Below are 21,924 nucleotides of genomic sequence, written 5' to 3'. Positions count from 1 at the left end.
AGGTACGTTTTCCTATTCTTTCCTCCAAAGTTCGCCTTATCTATGCACAGCGCCTCTTCTTTTCTGATAATTTCTTGAAGCTAGCAGATTCTTAAAATAATTGCTGCCGTGCTCTCCTTTTCTGAATTTCTTGCAGTTTCTTCGCCTTTCACATATATGGTAAAATGCTGCGCAAAATTGCGGAGATTGCCGCGTTGCGAAATTCAGGAGAAAACAAATTTACGGCTAATTTACAGAAGATGACTATTTGTGCAGTGAATCGAAGCAACCACAAAATTGCGTAGGGCCTCTGAGGTCGCAGGGTTTGAACGAACGCTCTGATACCATATGTAGTGGCCGTACTAAATAAAGAGCCATTACTGAACTGTGAAACTATAAAGATGGTGAATCTGTGAAACTGTAAAGATGGTGAAACTGTAAAAATTTACCGAACTGTTTGAAATAGTATTAATTGATTTGATGAAGTACTTACCTGGTCTGCTACTGCTGTTGCGATGAGGACGCTGCAGAACTTCTCCAGAGCTCTCGTTACCGAATGACCAAAACCACCCAGCCAAATCGAGTATACCTAGATACTCGATCCAGTATGCTTCTCAACCGATGCATACCGTTCCCCCGTGCCCAGAAACTTCAAAACAAGCAAGGCTCAATAGTTCCGAATCAATAGTTCCGAATCATAACCAGTATGTGTAAATTTCCTCTCCTTCCTCCTCCAACAGCACCCGAATCAGTTTCTTTCCCACTCACAGCAAATACCCTCTCAAGGCAAAGAACACGGACCCCCTTCCCCCTCCCTTCGGCCTCTCCTTATGTACCCTTTATTAGCGGTGGTTGCTCCCTCCACCTATGAGCCCACCGCTTCCCTTCTCAATGACACCTCTCAACATGCAGAGTCGTATCTTATCTTCAGGATATTTTAACATGTGCCATTTCACTTTGATTAAAATTTTTATATGTTTAATTAAAAGTCCTAAGTCCTATGTTTAATTATTTGTCCTATGCTTTATTTTGATTTAATTTATCCCTTTAATAATTCATTCACATACTTTATTAAAATTTCTCAAATAGATAATTATATAACCTGATTTTTAAGACTTTACATAATTCTTTACATTTATTTTCTTTATAACCCTTTTTACTTTATACTTTTAAACTTAATATCATTGGTAATCGCTCATTAATCATGAGGCATTAAGTAATATGTGCTGATGGGTGAATGCGACTTTTCTATATGAAGGGGTGTCAGGATATTTAATATTTTAGGTAACTTAGAATATAGTTAATAGTGCAGTGCATGCGATACATGCATATGTAGCTATCATATGCATGCATCGTATGCATGCTAATATTCTCGTGCTCTCTATATTAATGATGGGTCATTACATAGTTGGCCATTGTGCTTTTCAATTCCAAAGGTGATTCATGATTATTCAGCCCTCTTGTATTTGGTCATTGTGTGTACTGTTATTTATTCTAGGTTTATGAGTCTTATAGGAACAAGGATACAAGAAGTGCATATTTTCTGAACTTTAGAAAAAGTTCTGAAAGCTTATCTTAATCTGATTTAAGGTTTTATCCAACTATTGTGTGTTAACTCGAGTGCTTTTTTGGATGGGTATGTTATTTTGTTCCATCGAGCTAAAATGTTGTTTGAAGCTTTATGAGAAGCTAAGGAAAATATCGCCATTTTTTGAGAAACCAAGTGCTAGATAGTTTAATGCTTTGATTCTTCTTTCTTGATAATTACTTGTGAATTTTAGATATCTTATTATTTTAATGTTCTCTTCATCAAGCAATTATACAAATGTTCAAAGTATAAAGATCACAAAGAGACAAAGAGTACCTGTCACTCCCTTAAAGGTTGAAACCACCTAATAGGGTCCTTGGTTAACCTTCTTCTTGAACATGGAGACACTTGTACAATCTAAAGCCCATTATGGAAGGGTATACCACTATGAAGTGTGTTGATTTGGGGTAGCATTGCATGTGCTCTAGGCCTCAAATTTTGTAGGGGGGCTTGGGCACATGTAATCCAAAGAACCCAGAAAGCGTTTTGGGAAATTCCACCCAGAAATGATTTTATTAAAATAATTAATATTTTTAATGGAGTTTCTAAATCTAAACTTAGGAAAATTAAAATATTAATGGTTATTAGTCTAATTGCGTGTGTAACTTCTAGAAGAAGACAGAGATCAAGCCAAAACGATCTGAGCCTTTGATTAGGAGTTAATCTAGGCCGTTGGTTGTCCAATAGAAAGATATAAGATGGGGCTTGAGGGTCATTTGGAAAATACACTAAGAGATCAAGAGATCAAATTTCTGAAGTGAGAAGTTCTCTGGAGGAAATTCGATTGAGGAGATTTCTTGTAGTTGAGGGGCAGGGATAACATCCAGAGAGAGTGATTTTCTCAGCCGGAGAATCATCAACAGAGAGAGGCAGAGAGTAATCTAGCAGTGGTAGCATTGAGCCAGAGGGGTTGACGCAGAGCCACGCAGAGGCAGCGCAGAAGCCAAGAGGGAGTCCAAAATTTGCAGAGGGAATTTGAGTTTCAGAAGCCGGGAGCCGGGGTGTGAGACTGGGAGGCAGAAATCGAATCTCATGGGCAGAAAATCGACCAACGAGAGGATTGACGTTGTCCCCAGAGAGCTTGACGCTGGGTTGACACAAAGGTAGCGAGAAAGCGGGTAATCATTCTAGGGCTGGATCAGCCAGGATTTCCAGTGATAGTGCGAGGTAATCTCACAAATCTTTCTACCAATATTTCTCTCTCTGTAATTGAATAACTTGAGAGGTATTCAGAGATGTATTTAGAATTTGCTACTGCTTAATAATAATAAACCCTCAGAATTGCTGCACCGGTTTTCGTGCATTGGGTTTTTCCGGAGACATTTGTCCAAAAATAACGATGTTTATTGTGTTGTATTTTCTTTCTTGTTCAATATCTTGTTTCCACTTCTAATTTAATTAAGTGAAGGTTGCTGTGTATGTATTACGATATTTGCCGTAGCAAACTGGAAGTAATTTGTTTAAAGGAATTTAAAAAATAGGAGTAATATTATCAGTTGCTGCAGTAGGAGTTTTGTTGAAGAATTTTCATAAAGTGTCCACTTGGTTCCATGATTTTTAAACTCATTTACTCAATTACACTGATGATTGGTTGCACTGGAAGGTAAGGAGATGCACTGGATCTTATACAGGATCACAGATGGGTCTTCATCTGGGGTTTGGTCTCCCTATACGGGGTCTAAGCCCTCCAGAGAGTCATATTGGCATTTGTAGGGCAAGCGTTGAGAGCCATGGGTCTCCACTATAGTAGAGAGCAAATTGCCACACCATGGGATCCAGTACTACTGTCCATTGCTTGCTCGTGTTCCACTTATTTGATGATGATGATGCACCCGTCCATAAATTCTCCTTGCATGGCTTGCATATAACAACTTAGCAATCATTGATATTTTCCACGAAGAAAAACATCTGCAATCTTAACTGTCACTATTATTTGGTTGAGTCACACGTCATCATCAACACAAACTCATAGACATATAGATATCCTTGAAACTGGCCAATCAAATTATAGCAGTACAAAGTATTTCTAATAACGACGACAAAATGAGCGTTGTCTGCAATGTAACTCAACATGCTTCAGTGAGGCGATTAGTTTAAACAGGTCGTGATCTCATATTGACTACTATAGCAACCAAACCTACTTACATTAACAACTGTTAATTTTAGTTAACAATGGTATGTTCTGTGCTTAAGAACAATTTACTTCAATTTTTCTTATTAGCCCAATATCAATTTCCAGATTAGCAATCACATTAACATTGATAGTAAATGCAGATAGAACATAAATAATAAGAAGAAGACAAGCCAAGACAAGAGGACACAATATTTGGCGGATGCCCGGGAAAAACCCCAATGTGGGGAAAACCCTCTGATCAAATCTTCTTATTATTCTTCAAAAGTTCAACAGAGAGAGAAGTTCAATATACAAAATTTACTTGCCCAAACACTATCAGAACTGTCCAGTCAAACTGCAGTCAACAAGATGCCTTAACCAAAATGTTAACATTGGTCAAACCAACAGAAAAACCCAATCAACTTGACCTCCAAAAATGGTCCAAATCAGCCCAAAACAGTCCCGAAATTCTTGGTTAAACCTGATCAACACACAATCAAATCTGCGGTCAACAACTCTGCAATCAACGTTGGTCAAACAACTGCAAACACCTTGATTTTGAATTCCAACACTAAATATATTTTATACTTGAAGTATACACATTGTCTTGATGACTTTTTCGACATTTGTTGATATTATGCAATGTTTGGACATGGATTTATTTGATATCAATGAAAAATGTTTTCTTTTAATTCAATATACATGTATATCTTTATTTATTGCATTCACCGATTGTTTCCCTTTTTTTCCTGATCCCATTTAAACCCTTTGCTCTTTTGCGTTGCCGATTTATTGTCGATTCCGAGTCTGGTAACATTGCTCAGAACATACTAAAGACCTAATCTTTGGTCTTTGTAAGATAAATTTAGGTTTATATAGAAGACTTACTAGTGAAAGAAACATATAGATCTTACTTGTCAATGAAGATGATGACGTGAGTCCCCATACATCCAAATGTAGCAGATCCAAATCCCCTCTAAATCTATATGCACATTGCTTGAAAAAGTAGTCTTGGCATTATTTTAGAGTGCACATCTCTTGCAGGCTCTTGTCCTCAATCTGAAAATCCTTGCATGATCTGTAAGCTATTGCAAATATTCCACTGAAAAGTTTGTCACAACATATCTAATAAAAATAAATCGAAACATGAAATTTATACTATGAGGGTTAACTTTTCCTTGGATTTCTGGATTTATGAATTAATATTTTTTGCTTATGCATGCAATAGATAAATTGTGGAAAATAGAGGACAATGAAATACAAACACACACCAAACACCATGAACACCATGATATGATCTGGGAAACCCTTTTAGGAGAAAACACAACTAGAAGGTGATGTCGCTCTGCTTACTTTTTTCTGTAGTAGAAATGAGGCAAATGCAAAGAAGTAGATACTCTCTATGGAGTTCCTTGAGACTTGTGGGCTGTTAGATAACACAAACTCCTTTGTTTTAATTCTCTCTATCCATTGCCAACTACTTTGCTTTATTATGGAACAAAATGCACTTGAATAGAATCGAACCACTTTCCCTCTTAGTGGCCCAATTATAATACAACTCTAGCCAACTAGGGGTTAAATTTCATCCATTCAAACCTCAACATGAGTTACAACTCGACCCTTCTAGAGTCTTCTTCATAGTCACCATGTGGCTAGCTCCTTTTCCATGAGTAATGGGGGTTGACGTGGCATCCTCTCGAATTATGGTACTTAATCATGATAGGTCAACTTCTGGGGGGCATAGCTTTTGAATTCAATTTTCGATTGATGTTTTTCATGGACCATTGGAAGGTCTTTGTGTGTATAATAGCATTTGGGGCGCAACATTTACTAACAAAGTTTGAGCACCAAAAAACATCATTTAAGGCATCAAACTGGCCATGGAAGGATTTTGACCCTAATTCTCCAAACTGTTTCCTGCAACTAAACTACTACTGTAAGTTGTTTTCTCTAATTTTTCCACCCTAGAAACATCTAGATGGATGAAAAACAATATAATAATCCAATACAGTTTATTGTAGCATGTTTTTCAAGAGAGTCAACTACATAATGTAAGTGACCTAATTTTTTATGCCAAAGCTTTGAGAAATTGTTATTGCTATGTGCCAAAGCTCCATGCCTAATAGTATTTGCTAGCAATTTGTAAAGGCCATCCTCATGGGCTCCTCTAGCCAAAACGCGACTAGGATTAGGGTTGTTCTTTTTGATGATCACTCGTTGATCATCAAACTCAACGATACACATTAGATATGTTAGACAAGAAACCAAATGATTCTTGGTTAAACCTGCAACATACAATATCTCATGTGAATCAAGAGCCTTCCATTTTGGCATGTAGAATGAGATAAAACCTATCCCAATCATCGAGTTCCACTGGTTTGATATAATCTTGTTCTTCTAATTTGATAGACACTGATTTGTTGATTGTAATGTGTCTAGATGCTCCACTCTCCACATATCATTTGACTCTAGAAATAGTGTTAATTGAAAGGCATGACACTATGGAGAAGTTTATTTCTATTCTAAATGCAAGTTCATCTACTCTCAAGGAAGCTTCTACACTTTTACAATTTCTTTCTGCTACTATTGCTTGCCCTTCCTTTTCTTCTTCTCAGGACATTAAGTGTTGATTTGGGGTAGCATCGAATGTGCTCTAGCTATGAAACTTGGTGGAGAGGCTAAAGCACATGAGATCTCCAAGACCCAGAAATCGTTTTGGAAAATTCCATCCGGATGAAGAGTTATTAAAATAATTAATATTTTTAATGAGTTCCTAAGTCTAAACTTAGGAAAATAAAAATATTAATGGGTATTAATAAAGATAAGGATGAGAAGCTTCTAAGAGACGAAGATCAAGTCTATTCTAATATTAGCCGTTGATTAGGGACTTAATCTTGGCCATTGATTCATCAACAGGAAAAGTATAAGAGAAGGCTTGAGGGTCAGTTGGAGACATACTGAGGGAGACCAGTCAGTTCGATTTCTGGAGCGGGGCTTGCTGAGAAATTCGAACTAGAGGTCTGGATTGCAGCAAGAGGTAGCGAGTACATAACAGAGAGGCAGGAACAATGCCGGAGGACCAACGCAGAGTTCAGAGAGGCAGACGTAGAGCTACTTAGGAAGACGCAGAGGCAACTGGACTGCGCAGTCACTGGAGGGCTTGTGTGGGTGACGTAGAGAGGCCAAGTGTTGACACAGTGAGGTAGATGCCAACGCAGAGGGTCTAAGAGCTGCATTGAGGCTAGATGGACAGATGTTGAGCCTAGGGGAGGCGCTAGAGGATTTGTCTCTGTTGGGTGAGCCAATTTGGCACCCTAGTTGTACTCGAGAAAAGCTTAATAATAAAATCCTCTTCTGTCACACCGATTTTCCCGCATTTGGTTTTTCCAGGGACAATTGTCCAAAAATATTTGTGTTGATGTGTTTGATTCTTGTGCATGTATTTGTTTCTATATTATGGTGCAATATCTGCAGTTGAATTTATTTTAATATTTACTAAAGGGTTTTCGTAAATAACTTATTGGAAAATAAGTAGGTAAAATAAATCAGTTGTTGCAGTACTAGAATCTTCACATGGTATTAGAGCAAGTAATCAGAGACAGGAAGGGAAAATCAATTATGGGTCGAGATCATGATGCAGAGGCATCCACGTTAGAAGACTTGTGCAAATTTTTAGAAAATTGCACAAGAGACAGTAATTTCGATTTCTCTATGCTGGCTTTCAGATTAGAAGAAGAAGTTGCTTGTGTGACAAGCTTTGCATCATCAGAGGTATGGTATATAGACAGTGGAGCCTCTTGGCATATGACAAGAATTCAGGAATGTTTTTCAGATTATCAGGAGGAAAGGATGAATTTTCAGATTACCATGGGGAATAAGGCAAAGTGTACTCCAGTAGGGAAGGGTACGATAGTTTTTCAAACAGAAACAAGAGAACGATTCTGTGCTACCAATGTGCTGCATGTGCCAAGACTGGGGATGAACTTACTTTCCATATCGCAACTTCAAGGCAAGGGCTATGACGTTTTCTTCATTAAGGAGAAAGTATACGTCAAACACCCGAGCTGGAAAAAGCAAGTACAAATCGAAATCAAAAGTAACAAGTTGTACAGGTTACAACTAGAATCACCAATGGCACTGATAGGCAGTAATGGAGACAAGGATTTGAATGAACTATGGCACATAAGAATGGGACATTTGCACCATGGGGTTTTGAGAATTCTCAGGAAAACTATAATAGGAGTTCCAGATCTTAGCACAGAACGAGATGATGTATGCGGAGGATGTGCTCTGGGCAAGTATGCCAAAGCAACATTTCCTAGAAGTAAAAATAGGGCCAAGAGTGTATTAGGATTGATACACTCAGATATCTGCGGACCTATGTCCACTAAAGCTCTTAGTGGTGCCAAATACTTTGTCACCTTCATTGATGACTACTCAAGGAAAACTTGGATTTATTTTCTGAAAACCAAGGATGAAGTTTTCTGTGGATTCAAAGAGTTCAAGGCTCTATTGGAGAACATGATAGGGAAGAAAATAAAAGTTTTGCGATTAGATAGTGGTGGAGAATATGTCGATAAGGACTTCACTGATTTTTGCACTAAGGAGGGCATCAGAAGAGAGTGGACAACTCCTTACAATCTAGAGCAGAATGGAGTAGTAGAAAGGAAGAACAGGACTATCATGGAAGAAACTAGGGCCATGATGTATGTTTAGGATATGCCAACATTCTGGTGGGTAGAAGCATGTAGCACGACAGTCTATGTCCAAAATAGAACTCCTCATAGGGCATTGGGCAAGATTATTCCAGAGAATGTCTTCACCGGAAAGACACCTGAAGTCGGCCATTTCAGGATATTTGGGAGTTTAGCATATTGCCGTATACCCGAGGAGAAAAGGAAGAAGTTAGATCAAACTGCAGAGAAAGGATATCTAGTGGGATATAGCGAGAATGCTAAGGCATATATAATCTATCTTCCAGGGAACAAGAAGTTAGTAGTTCGACGAGATGTGAAGTTCATGGAAGATAGGGCCTTCAAAAAAACTCGAGAAATGCCTTTCGAGGAGTAGTAAAAAGATGAGTTGTTGGTCAAACCACTCCAACTAGCGGAAAACAAGAATTCTTCCTCAGAACTAGAAGAATCACAGGAAGAGGAAGAGCTAACAGAAGCACCTGCTCCCAGAGGAAAAACTAGCAGGGAACTTTGATAGATTCTGTGGGATGCAGAAGATTTCATCGGTGCACCAAGAAACAATAAAAGGGAGTGAAAACAACCAGATAGATATCAGGGATTAGTAGCTTAGGATGGGAAGCCTTCCAGTTTTCAGGGGGCCGCTCAACATCAAGTTTGGTTGGATTCGATGGTAGAGGAATACAACTCTATAATGGTGAATGATGTTTGGGAAGTAGTGCCTAGGCCTCAAGACAGATCAGTGGTAGGTTCGAGATGGATCTACAAGATTAAATACGCTGCAGATGACAATGTGGAAAAATACAAAGCCAGGTTTGTGGGTAAGGGGTATATTCAGAAGGAAGGAATTGATTACAAAGAGACCTTCGCCCCATTAGCCAGGTATACATCTATTAGAACCGTGATATCTCTTGCAGCTCAGATAGGGTGGGAAATTCATTAGATGGATGTCAAGACGACATTCTTGAAAGGAGTAATAGAAGAGGAAGTATACATTGAACAACCAAAAGGGTTTGAGACACATGAGAAGAAGTCTCATGTATGCAGATTGACGAAAGCCTTTTATGGGCTCAAACAGGCACCTAGAGCATAGTACGGTTGAATTGATGGCTACTTGCAGAAAATGGGGTTCGTCAAGAGTGATGTTGATCCCAATCTGTACTATTTGGTTGTAGAAGGTGAGCCTCTAATACTAGTATTATATGTGGATGATCTGTTTCTGACAAGTTCATCTAGGATAATCGAGGACTACAAGAAGAATCTAGCCACAAAATTTGACATGAAGGATATGGGACAAATGCATTATTTCCTAGGGTTGGAAGTTTGGCAGTAGAAGGATAAAATCTTCCTTGGACAAGAGAGATATGCTATAGAGATCTTGAAGAGATTCAGGATGTAGGACTGTAGTCCGATGGCTACTCCACTAAGTCACCGGATTTGTCCTAAACCCCCTACGAATCCCGAATCCAACGAATCCGACACGATTCGGTCCGGATTCGTGTCCAAATCATATGACACGTAGAATCCGAGGTCGTGTCACGATTTTCAAAAGCGTGTCGCGATTTTGGGACACGTGTCCTGTTTCTAGGACTCGCTAAGCTTAGTGCGGGAAAGAAAAGGGCGTGTTTGCTCATTAATATTTTCATTTGGCAAGTGATTTGTGCTATTGCAGCAAGGAGTAGAGCATTTTGGCAGCTTCATGATCAAGTCTAGGCCCTAGAAAGCAAAAGTTGCTGAAAAGAAGCACGAAAAAATGCAGTGGCCAAAAGTTGAAAGAGTATATTTGAGACAGAGATTTCCCCAAACTGCGAACATGGATAATACAAAGTATGTTCCACCACATCTTCGTGAAGGAGACAAAACTAATTTGGAAATGCAAAGAATGAAAGAAGGTAAGTGCATATGTTGTGGCGAAAAATGGGACCCTAAACATTGATGTGCTAAGGGAAAAGAAACCAAGAACCTGTATATATGTGAAACAACCAATGATTCAGGTAGTGAAGAATCATACGTAGAATTTGAAAATTCTCCACAATTTTCTCCAGAACCCGATAACGAGAATATTTCGCAAGTGTCATTATTGGCCATGATAGGTATATCTTAGCCCCAAACATTAAAGTTAAAATGACATATCAAAAAGAGCAACGTAATGGTTCTAATCGATACCAATAGCACCCACAACTTTTTGGACTCAACTATGGCAAAAAGGCTCAACATTTTTCCATTTCCCATGCCCAACATGAAAGTTATGGTCGTTGATGGTAAGAAACTTGTAGAAGTAGGGAAATGCCATAAAGTCAAATTACAAATTCAAGACTATAATCTAGAATCTTCGTTCTACACTGTACCATTAGGAGGAGTGGATGTGGTCCTAGGTATTCAATGGCTACAAACCTTAGGCACTTACTCTGCCAACCATCAAAAGCAATTTATAAAATTTAAATGGGAAGGGCAGAAATACAAGTTATATGGGTTCCAGTGCCTTGAGAATCAAATTGTATCATCATCCCAGATGATGAAAATGATTCGAAAGGGAGCACCAACTTATTTAGTGCAGTGTCATCAATTAGAAATGCTAATTTCGAATTTGGTTAACAAAGGAGTCCCATGAAGTTCAAGAACTAATTCAAAAGCACGAAAAAGTGTTCTAAGACCTTCCAATGAAGATGCCTCCTAAAAGAGAAATCGAGCACATAATAGAAGTCAAATCAGGACCAAATCTCGTCAACATCAAACCGTATCGATATCCACATCATCAAAAATTTTAAATTGAGAGAATAGTTTAGGATCTTTTAAAATGTGGTATTATCACAAAAAGTAGAAGTCCATATGCTGCTCCAGTTTTATTAGTTCGAAAAAAAGATTGATCGTTTAGACTATGTGTAGATTACCGAGCGCTAAACAAGATAACTATTAAGAATAAATTTCCGAATCCTTTTATCGATGAAACGCTGGATGAACTACATGGAGCTAAATACTTTTCAAAATTAGATTTGAGATAAGGGTACTACCAAATAAAGATAAGGTTGGAAGACATAGCAAAAATTGCTTTTCGAACACATGAAGGTCATTATGAATTTAACGTAATGCCCTTCGGATTAACTAATGCTCTGACAACCTTCGAAGCCACCCTTAATGAGGTATTTCGTCCGTATCTAAGGAAGTTTGCGTTAGTGTTCTTTGTCGATATTATAATCTATAGCAAAACATGGAATGAGCATCTACAACATTTGGAGCAAGTTCTCACTATATTAGAAGAACATTAGTTCTATGCAAAGATGTCAAAGCGCACCTTCGGAAAAGAAGAAGTAGAGTACCTCAGACACATAATATCCAAGGAAGGAGTAAAAGTAGATCCTAATTAGATCAAGGCTATTAAAGAATGGCCCAAACTAGTTAACATCTCCAAGTTAAGAGGATTCTTAGGGTTGACTGGGTACTATCGAAGGTTTATTAAAAACTTTTCCCATGTAACTACACCTCTAACAAACCTTCTAAATAAGAACTCATTTCGATGGGATGAGGAAACTGAGAAGTGTTTTGAAGATTTGAAGGAAATTATGTCTAATGCACTTGTATTAGCAACTCCAGATTTTTTAAAGCTGTTTGTAATTGAGTGTGACACTTCAGGTTTTGGCATAGGAGCAGTGTTAATGCAGGATGGTCACCCAATTGTGTTTGAAAGCAGGAAGCTCAACAAGAAAGAATGTCTCAAGTCTACATTATAACAAGGAGATGTTTGCCGTTATGCACGCATTAGCCAAGTGGAGACAATATCTTTTGGGAAGTAAATTCTTAATATGAACACACCATAACAATCTTCAACAATTCCTCCAATAGAAAACACTATCTATAGAACAACAAAAATGGATCAAAAAAACTGTTGGATTCGACATGGATATATTACATAAGAAAGGGAAAGACAATGTAGTAGCAAATGCTCTATCCAGGAAAGACGAAGAATCATCATTACTTGCAATTTCAGTTGTCCTAGAATGGCTTAATGAAATTCGAAGTGAATATGCAAAGGATCCAAAAACAAGTGCTATAATTAATAACCCTCCTCAAAATTCAACATTTGAATGGAAAAATGATATTCTGTGGTATAGGGGGAGAATTTACCTAAGTCCAAATTCCAAATTTAAAGCCAAAGTACTCAAAGAATCCCATGATTCATTGTCAACCGAACATGTAGGTTGCTTTAAAACCTACTATAACACACGTTAGTCTTTTTTCTAGAAAGGAATGAGTAATGATATTAAAAAATATGTAGCAGAATGTGATCAATGCCAAAGGAATAAAAGTGAAAGCGTTAAGACCCCTGGCCTACTCCATCCCTTGAATATTCCTAATTAAAAGTGGGAAGAAGTATGGATTTTATTGAGGGATTATCCATGTCAGACGGAAAGGGCAAAATTCTCATAGTAGTCGATAGACTCACAAAATATGCACACTTTATAGGGATGAAGAAATTAGATTCAACCAAAGAGATTGCTGAGATGGTTTGTAAAAATGTCTACATATTACATGGTTTTCCCAAAGTCATTGTTAGTGATAGAGATGCCAAATTTAAAGAGAATGTCTAGAGGGAACTCTTCAAACATGTTGGGACATACCTCAACATGAGTTCAGCATATCATCCTCAAACAGACGGACAAACCGAGACTGTCAATAAATGCTTAGAAGCTTACCTTCGTTGTTATGCAACAGATAAGCAAAATAAGTGGGCTCAGTGGTTACACCTCACTAAGTGGTGGTACAATTCAACGTATCACACCTCTGCAAAGATGACCCCATTTCAAGCTTTGTACAACTATGAACCTCCTAAATGGAAAGACTTGGCCTTCACCAAAACTAGAGTTCTGATAGTTAAAGACCAGTTGGAAGAGACCCAAAAAATCCTTCAAGCATTGAAAGAAAATCTAAGTATTGCAAGGAATCGCATGAAACAACAAGCTGACCAGCATAGATCAGAAAGAGAATTTGAAGTTGGAGAGTGGGTATTTGTTAAGCTTCAACCTTACAAACAAGTATCCCTAAAGCAGAAGGGTAAAAACACGTTGGCACTGAAATTCTACGGATCGTACCAGATCAACAAAAAAATCAGCCAAGTGGCATATAGGTTAAGCCTTCCTGATAATAGTAGAGTTAACAACGTTTTTCATGTATCTTCTCTTAAAAAGGCATTGGGCAAGCACCAATCAGCACAAACTACCCTACCAATGTTAGATGATGAAGGCAAGCTCATTCTAGAACCAAAGGGGATCATCACCACCAGAGAGAAGAAGTTATGTTCACAAGTAATTAAAGAATACCTTATCAAGTGAAAGAATCTACCAGAAGAAGAAGCCTCTTGGGAGACAAAAGCATTTTGCCAAAAACACTTGTCGTTACGTATGCTTTGAGGACAAAGCATCTTTTCAAGAGGGAGGCAATGTTATGTAAAAATTATTTAGTGTAATTAGACGAAAGGCCACGATCATAACTTTGTCCTCAAAGCTCACTGATGCAGGGGCTTGATCTCTTTTCCTGTTTTGAGTGTCTTCTCGTCGTGGAATTGTCGTCTTTGTTGACACAAGACGGTAGGATCCTTCAAGTGATAGATAAAATTGTTGGTCTGAGAATGGATCTGGCTGTCCTAGATTAATCTTTTGTGGAATGTTTCGATCATTGGAAATTGGTAATGAATTGTTATCATACGACTGGATTTTGCAAACTTCAGTATTCCTTGGAACATAAATCTGTTGCTTCCATTCTGATTGGTTCAAATATGTAGATTGATTTAGTTGTCTACTTTTGTGATTCAGACGTCAATACAGAGTTCTTCTAGTTGGACTTTCCCTTATCTTGTGTGTGGCTGTTTCTTGATTTACTTCAAGTACTATGGTTGTTGAATTAGGTACACAATCTTCGTTTGGAATTTTCATCATTTGGATTGTAACATGTGAATGTGTTTTTCCTTCAACTGATTGATCCTCTTCTTGAGTTTTGCTATTGACTGGTCTGATACCAATGTAATGAGCAAAGTTCATATACTCAAAGGAATGCTCTGATACCAATGTAACGAACAAGGTTCATATTGATCCGTAAACTGCCGTGGATATTCCACTGGACAATTCGTCACAATAGATCTGATAATATTATATTAAAAATCCGAGATTCTACACTATTATAGTTCTATTTAATTTCTAGATCTGTAGATCTTACTGTAATTAGTGCATGCATGTAAAAGTAAATTATGCAGAAAAGAAGAGAATGACAAAATAAGCTCACACACACATAAGACACAAGATATGGTCTCTGGGAAACCCTTTCGGGAGAAATCCCAGCTCGAAGGTGAGGTCGTTTCGCTCTCTTTCTCTGTCTGGAAATATGGTTGCAAGTACAAAGAAGTAATGCCCGTGGGCTGCTATAGTGTACAAATCCTCTCTGTGTGCTCTACCTCCTATCTCTGCTGGCTATCTTTGCTCATCTATGGAACAAATGCTCTCGAAAGAATGGAATGCCTCTTCCTCTCTAGTGGCCCGGTTATAACACAACCTGATAGCCTACTAGTGGTTAAGTTTGACTACATCAACTCTTAACTAGAGTTACAAAATAGACTCTTATAGAGTCTTTTACATCACAAACATGTGGCTAGCTCTTTTTCCATGAATAATAGGGGCTGACGCGGCATCTTCCCGAACTATAGGTGTGAAAACATGAAGGTCAACTTTTGAGTGGCATAACTTTTGCATACAGACTCCGATTGACACGATTCTTGCGTTGTTGGAAAGCTTTATGTGTGTAGAACATAGTTTTCAAAACCGTTTTAAAAAACCGGTTACCGGTCTAACGGCCGGTTAGCAAGGCCGCCGATCTAAACCGGCCAGAAAACCCGGTTGGAAAGGCCCTTTCGCCTATTTTTTACCCTAACCGGTGAAAAACCGGCCGGTTTAGGACGGAACCGGTCGGTTTTAGGCATGCCCACCGAAACTTGCAAAAAGCGTATTCCTGATTGTGGTTTAGGGGTTTTGGGGGGAAACTAAGGGTGTTTCAACCCTAACAATGTTGGCAATTAATGGTAATGCTAAATTCTTAAAGTAAAAGTGACATTTCCTTTAATTTTTATCTTCATCCTTTTACTTAAATTTTTAACATTACCATGAAATGTCTCAGGATGTTTGAGAGTGGTTTCGACCTCATTGGATTTCATATGGAGAAACTAGAATTTTAGATTTCACTCAAAATTCAGCAGACTTAATGGTTTTCAGGATTTCATGGTTTGGGGGTAAACAATAAATGCAATCAGAGCTCCAAATGATGAGCAAAACTCCTGATCTAGATCCCATTGTGTTGGACGATATTGATCCAACATCAGAATGGGTGGAGGAGACTGAAGAACCTGTGTTTGAGGCTGATTTTGATATCGACATGGCTTTAGCAGGGGTTGAAGCAGATTATGTGGTGGCATCAGAACCAGGATCAGTAGCGGCATCAAGGAAAGGCAAAGAAGCAATGGAAGGCACTAGTCATGCAGGTCGACAAACTCGTGCTTTCATTAGGTCCACTCCTATTGTCATTGGTGGCATTGATACTGAGGTTGCAGATCAGGCTGAGGCATCCTCAGACTCTGAACCAGATGATGTCTATGTAGCTCCTGATGATGATCTTGTGTCTAGTAGTGGTTATGAACTTGATGATTGATCATGTGTACACTGTAGGCTTGTAGTAGGCCAATGGCCTCATAGCTTACAACATTGTTTTTAGACTTTATAGGCCATTTAGAGCCTCATTTCTTATGTATTTTTCTATTTTGTCGATGATATGTATTGCACTCGGTGCCATTTTGATATATTCACCTTTACATGGTATATAAATGAGCAAACTTTGCATATTTTGTCTCTATTGGCTTGGAATCATGGTTTTACATCATAAAAATAGTTTTGTTTCATTAAAAATTAATTATTTAATGTATTTTTTTAAAACCGGTTCGTTTAGACCAAAGCAGTCCCGGTTAGACCGGTTCCGGTCGGTAAACCGGTTCATTAGGTGGACTGGTCCGATCACTGGTTCCGATTTTAAAAACTCTGGTGTAGAATAACATGAAAGGTGCTTTGCTAAAGCGACCAAGTTTTACCCTAAAAAAACGTCGTTTGATGCCTCAAAACGCTCTTGGAAGGTTTCGAACCCCGTTTCGCCGAATTGGGTCCCGACAGTAAAAATGGTCTCGTGAGATGATTCCTCCATATAGTGATCCAATTTGGATCACACCTCCCCATTTTGGGAGGCTTTTGGTCCCCAAAAGCTTTTACTGAATGAGGTGAGGAAAATTTTCCTCCACCTTCTTTCTGGTGTACCATTTAGCTTTTCCTGGAGGTTGTCCCTTCAACCCAATCTGCCAAAGGTCAAGCTGCCCCTGTCTTGTAGTTCTGGACCTCTTTTGCAAAACCGTATCTTCTATCAACTTTCCCTGAGCATTTGGTGCCAAATCCTCCACAGAAGGTACGACTTGTTCCTCTTCCTGATCTAGCATGGAAGGCTCATAGAGTTTCAAATTCTCCATATTTACAACTGAGTAAATGCGCATATATGGTGGTAAACTGAGTCGATAGGCATTATCACCCACCTTTTCCAGTATCTTAAAGGGACCATACCTTAGAGCCTTGATTTTCTTAACATGCCCCTGCAACCTCTCCTTGTTCAACTGTAGCTATACTCTGTCTCCCACCTTGAATGTTTTCTCTGTTCTTTGCTGATCATGCCCAACCTTATACTTCTCCTGCGACTGCTGTAGTGTTTCCTATACTTGTATATGGATCTGCCTGATCTTCCCTATATATTTTTCAGCCCTCAAAGCATCTCCTGTAAGATCTTCCCTCACTCTTCCTTGTTTCCCATATGCAATATCCAAAGGTGAAGGTGGAAAATATCCAAAACAAGTTTCAAATATGGACTTTCCTGTAGAAGTGTGGACCACTCTGTTATAAGAATGTTGTATATATACCAGATTTTCGTCCTAGGTCTTCGGATGCTTCTGTTTGTAACCCCTTAGAAGCTGCACCAAAATCCTATTGACTACTTCTGTCTGCCCATCTGTCTGTGGATGGAATGTTGTAGATCTCTTCAACTTCGTATCCATCTTCTCCCACAATGTAGTCCAGAATGAACTGAGAAATCTTGTATCCTTGTTTGAAATGTTGCTCCTTAGTATCCTAAAGTGTACCCAGAGCTGTCCAGAGAACAAGTTTGCTGCTTCTTGTCCTCTGATGGTCTTTTTACAGGGCATTAGAACACACATCTTGCTGAACCTGTCAACATCCACGAACATGTAGTCATGTCCCTTCCTAGTTGTCGGTAAACCTCCCACAAAGTCCATGGAAATGCTTTCCCAAGGACGAATAGGTACAGGCAAGGGATGATACAGACCCTGTTTCTTGTTGCTAGGCTTGTTGGTACAACAAAGCATGCATCCTCTTATGAACCTAGCTACTTGTTCTTGCATCTTGGGCCAATACAAATACCACTGCAAGTTAGCCACGATCTTCTCTACACCAAAGTGCCCTGCAACCCTGGAGGTGTGAGCCTCTCTAATCAGCTGCAAACGTTCACCTTTAGGAACACATAGCTTATCCAGCCTGGAGAGTAACCCATCCTGGAGATGGTAGTCAATGGTGTTGTAGCCGTCATGCACGTCTCTGACTTTGCAACTATTGATACACTTCCTTGAAGTCCTCATCTTCTGAATATGCCTCTTTGTATGCATCATGGGTGAATGGCTCCATGTGCATAAGCATCCCCAAAGTTGTAATCTTTGATGTGGGTGGCGTTGAAAGCATATCAGCCAACTTGTTTGTGTTGTCCTTCTTATACTTGATCACCAAATGAAATTGCTGTAAAAACCCCATCCACTTGTAATGCCTGGTCTGTTGTAGCTTATTCTGGGCCTGCAGGTATTGTAACGACTGGTGATCGATGTGGATTATTGTCTCCTTTCCCATCAGATAGTGCTTCCGCTTCTTCACATCTTGCACCATGGCATAGAGCTCCTTATCATAGGTAGGGTAGTTAAGCACTGACCCATGAAAAAATTCAGAGTGGTAACATACAGGCCTTCCTCCTTGCATCAAGACAGCTCCCATAGCATACCCACTCGCATATGTCTCCACTTAAAAGGGTCGTTGCAATTTTGGTAATGCCAGAACTAGTGCTTCACTTATCTTCTTCTTTAACTCATCGAAAGCCTTTTGCTAACCTTTTCCCCACTGGAAACTTTTGCCACTCACTGTTATGGCGTGAAGCGGTGCTGCTAATTTTGAAAATGAGGCTATGAATTTCCTCAAGTACTGTGCTGCTCCAATGAGACTCCTAACTTCAGTAACATTAGTAGGCACTAACCATTTCATGATGGCCTCCATCTTGGAAGGATCTATCTTCAATTCTCCTCCACCAATCACATATCCCAAATACACCAAGGATTGTTGCGCATACTCGCACTTCTTGAGATTTGCTAGCAGCTGGTGCTTCTTCAATGTTTCCAACACCTATGTCAAATGTGAAATATGCTCCTCCCAGGTAGCACTATATACCCATATATTATCCAAATAGACAATAACAAATGAATCTATAAAATGGCACAATACATCATTCATTAATCTCATAAATATTGGTGGTGCATTACATAGGCCAAATGACATAACTAACTACTCATACAAATCTTGCCTGGTTTTGAAGGCGATCTTCCATGTATCTTCTTCTTTGACTCGAACTTGGTGGTATCTAGACTTCAAGTCTAGTTGGGTGAAATACTTTGCTTGCGGCAACTGATCTAGCATATCGTTTATCCTGGGCAGGGGGTATCTATTCTTGAGCGTGATTTTATTCAACGCCCTGTAATCTATACACATCTGCAAAGTCCCATCCTTCTTTGGCACAATGATGATGGGTGAACCACATGGTGATGTACTCGGTCGAATGACACCTTGTTCCAGCAGCTGCTGCAACTGTTTCTTCACCTCACTTGCTTCTATAACACACTGCCTGTAAAACCCAATATTTGGCAATGGGAAGTTTGGCAATAGCTGGATCTCGTGCTTCACTTCTCTCTTAGGGGGTAGCCCTTTAGGTTCTTGGAACAGGTCCTTGTATGCCTGTAACAACTCCTCCAATTGTTGTTTTTGTTTCTTAGTACACCCCTCTAGGGATGCCTTGCCTCTTATTGACTCCTCCACAGACTGATTTTCTCTTAAAAACAATAAAACATATTTCTTGCTGGAACTGATAAATTTCTTGGCTTGGTTGACACTTACCAGTGAAATTTTCGACTTGCCTTTGTGTGCATTGATGATGAATGATTTTCTATCCTTGATGAGTCGGCACTGGTTAGCTCTCCTCATGAATATTGCTTCACGCATGTACATGTATGGACTCCCAAACATGACTCCACATACATCAAGGGGAACCACATTTAGATCTACTTCATCAATAAAATCAACATTGATAGCAAATCTAATTTTACACTGTTTTGTTACCTTCAGTTCTGCATCCTTATGTACCCATCCCTGTGGATATGGGTTTGGATGATCATGAACTTCCAGCCCCAACTTCTTGACTAGATCTGTTGCAATGAGATTTTCTTGCGATCTTGAGTCAAACAGAGCATCAAGCTTCGTCTTCTTGACCTGTATCTTTACATGGAAGAGTTTGGTCATTTCTTTTTCTTCCTGTTGCTGAAGGCTACTCAGATTCACCTCCTTCTGCACTGATGTACAAACGATCTTCTCATCCACGTCCGAGCTGCTTTCAACTTGGTTGCTCGAATCAGTGGCCATGAGATTCTTCTTCTTATTATCTTTCTTCTTGTTCTTCGGGTTTAGCTATGGATGCAACTTCCAACACTTCTTCTCTGTATGGCCATCAATGTTGCAATGGTTGCTAGGATCTTTGCACTTGTGTGCTGTGGCTGCCATCTTTTTATCTTTTCCCCATTTTTACTTCTTCTTCCCATCCTTAGAAGCGTCTTGTTGCTCCTATTGCTTCGATCCAATTGATTGCGCTCCTTTCAGGCCTATGTTCTCCAGGTACTGTGCCTGCACACAAGCCCCGTCCACTGTTTTGGGCTTGAACAACATCACTTGCTTACGCAGATGGCGGTGCAAACCCCCCAAATACTTGAGGAGTACATCTGGGTTCTTGAAGAGATACCCAACATTATAGCCATCTTTCTGAATTTTGTGGTGTACTCCTGCACGCTTTGGCCCGACTTTTGCCTGAAGTAATGCCACCGGATCCACTGGTCTTCCACGATCTAAATGGGATAAAACTATGACTTAATGAGGGTTTTGAAATCCTCCCACTTAGTCACTGGAGGTTCTCCCTCCAACCTCAGGGTTTCCTTGTGGCTCTCCCACCAAGTCAGTGCATGGCCCTCCAATTGCAGCCGCGTGAATGAGATCTTCTGCCCTTCCTCGATGTGATGGACACTGAAATAAATTTCCAGTTGCTGCAATTGGTGGTTCAACTTTAGAGCGTCGATCTCGCCATGGTATGGCTTGATATTGACTTTTGCTTTCACTTTAAACAGGGATTGGTTCACGACACTCGAACTGGGTTGATCTTTTCTGGGTTCTTTCTTCAGCTGGTTAGCTACGTCTTCTCGATCCCCCTTCTGATTTGTCCTCTGCATTTGAACCCCCTTCTTCTCCAAATATCCCCAACTTATTGCTTAGGGCCGCCATGAGGAGGTTTACATTGCAGTTTATATCGCAACTTGTTTTTCGAGCCGCGAAAACCTCACCTTTGCAAGATCACGAGGTTCATTTACAAATTCGTCGCCCATGATTAGGGTTTTATGATTTTCAGCCTAGCTGATCTAGATCCCTGCAATCTCCACAAAATATCCAAAGAAACCTGCTCTGATACCAAATGATCCGTAAACGACCGTGGAGATTCCACTGGATAGTTCTTCACAACAGATCTGAGAATATTATATTAAAAATCCGAGATTCTACACTCACAATTTTATTTAATTTCTAGACCTATAGATCTTACTGTAATTAATGCATGCATTTTAAAAGTAAATTATGCTAAAAAGAAGAGAATGACAAAATAAGCTCACACACACATAAGACACAAGATATGCTCTCTGGGAAACCCTTTCAGGAGAAAACTCAGTTGGAAGGTGAGGTCGCTTCGCTCTCTTTCTCTCTCTGGAAATATGGCTGCAGGTACAAAGAAGTAATGCCTCTTCCTCTCTAGTGGCCCGATTATAACACAACCCGATAACCTACTAGGGGTTAAGTTTGACTACATAACTCTTAACTAGAGTTACAAAATAGACTCTTCTAGAATATTTTACATCACAAACATGTGGCTAGCCCCTTTTCCATGAATAATGGAGACTGACGCGACATCCTCTTGAACTATAGGTGTGAAAACAAGAAGGTCAACTTCTGAGTGGCATAACTTTTGCATATGGACTCTGATTGATGCAATTCTTGTGCTGTTCGGAAAGCTTTCTGTGTGTAGAATAGCATGAAAAGGTGCTTTGCTAAAGCGGGCAAGTTTTACCCCCA

The 21,924-nt window shown here is 39.4% G+C and overlaps 2 protein-coding genes across 10 annotated transcripts in view; one reads left to right on the top strand and one right to left on the bottom strand.

The window, feature by feature from the left end:
• LOC149148004 (ras-related protein RABH1e-like) overlaps positions 1 to 21,924 on the bottom strand; it is a 479,517-nt gene that overhangs the window by 93,984 nt on the left and 363,609 nt on the right. The gene's annotated exons all lie outside the window — the stretch shown is intronic.
• LOC149148005 (double-stranded RNA-binding protein 1-like) overlaps positions 1 to 21,924 on the top strand; it is a 127,694-nt gene that overhangs the window by 104,135 nt on the left and 1,635 nt on the right. The window lies entirely within an intron of this gene.

This window comes from Pinus tabuliformis, chromosome 9 (genome assembly GCF_031772625.1).
Source record: "Pinus tabuliformis cultivar Carrire ecotype Pingquan chromosome 9, CPIR1, whole genome shotgun sequence".
Taxonomy (NCBI): Eukaryota; Viridiplantae; Streptophyta; class Pinopsida; order Pinales; family Pinaceae; genus Pinus; species Pinus tabuliformis.
The sequence above is the reverse complement of the archived record's forward strand: the minus strand, read 5'-3'. Positions and strand labels throughout refer to the sequence as shown.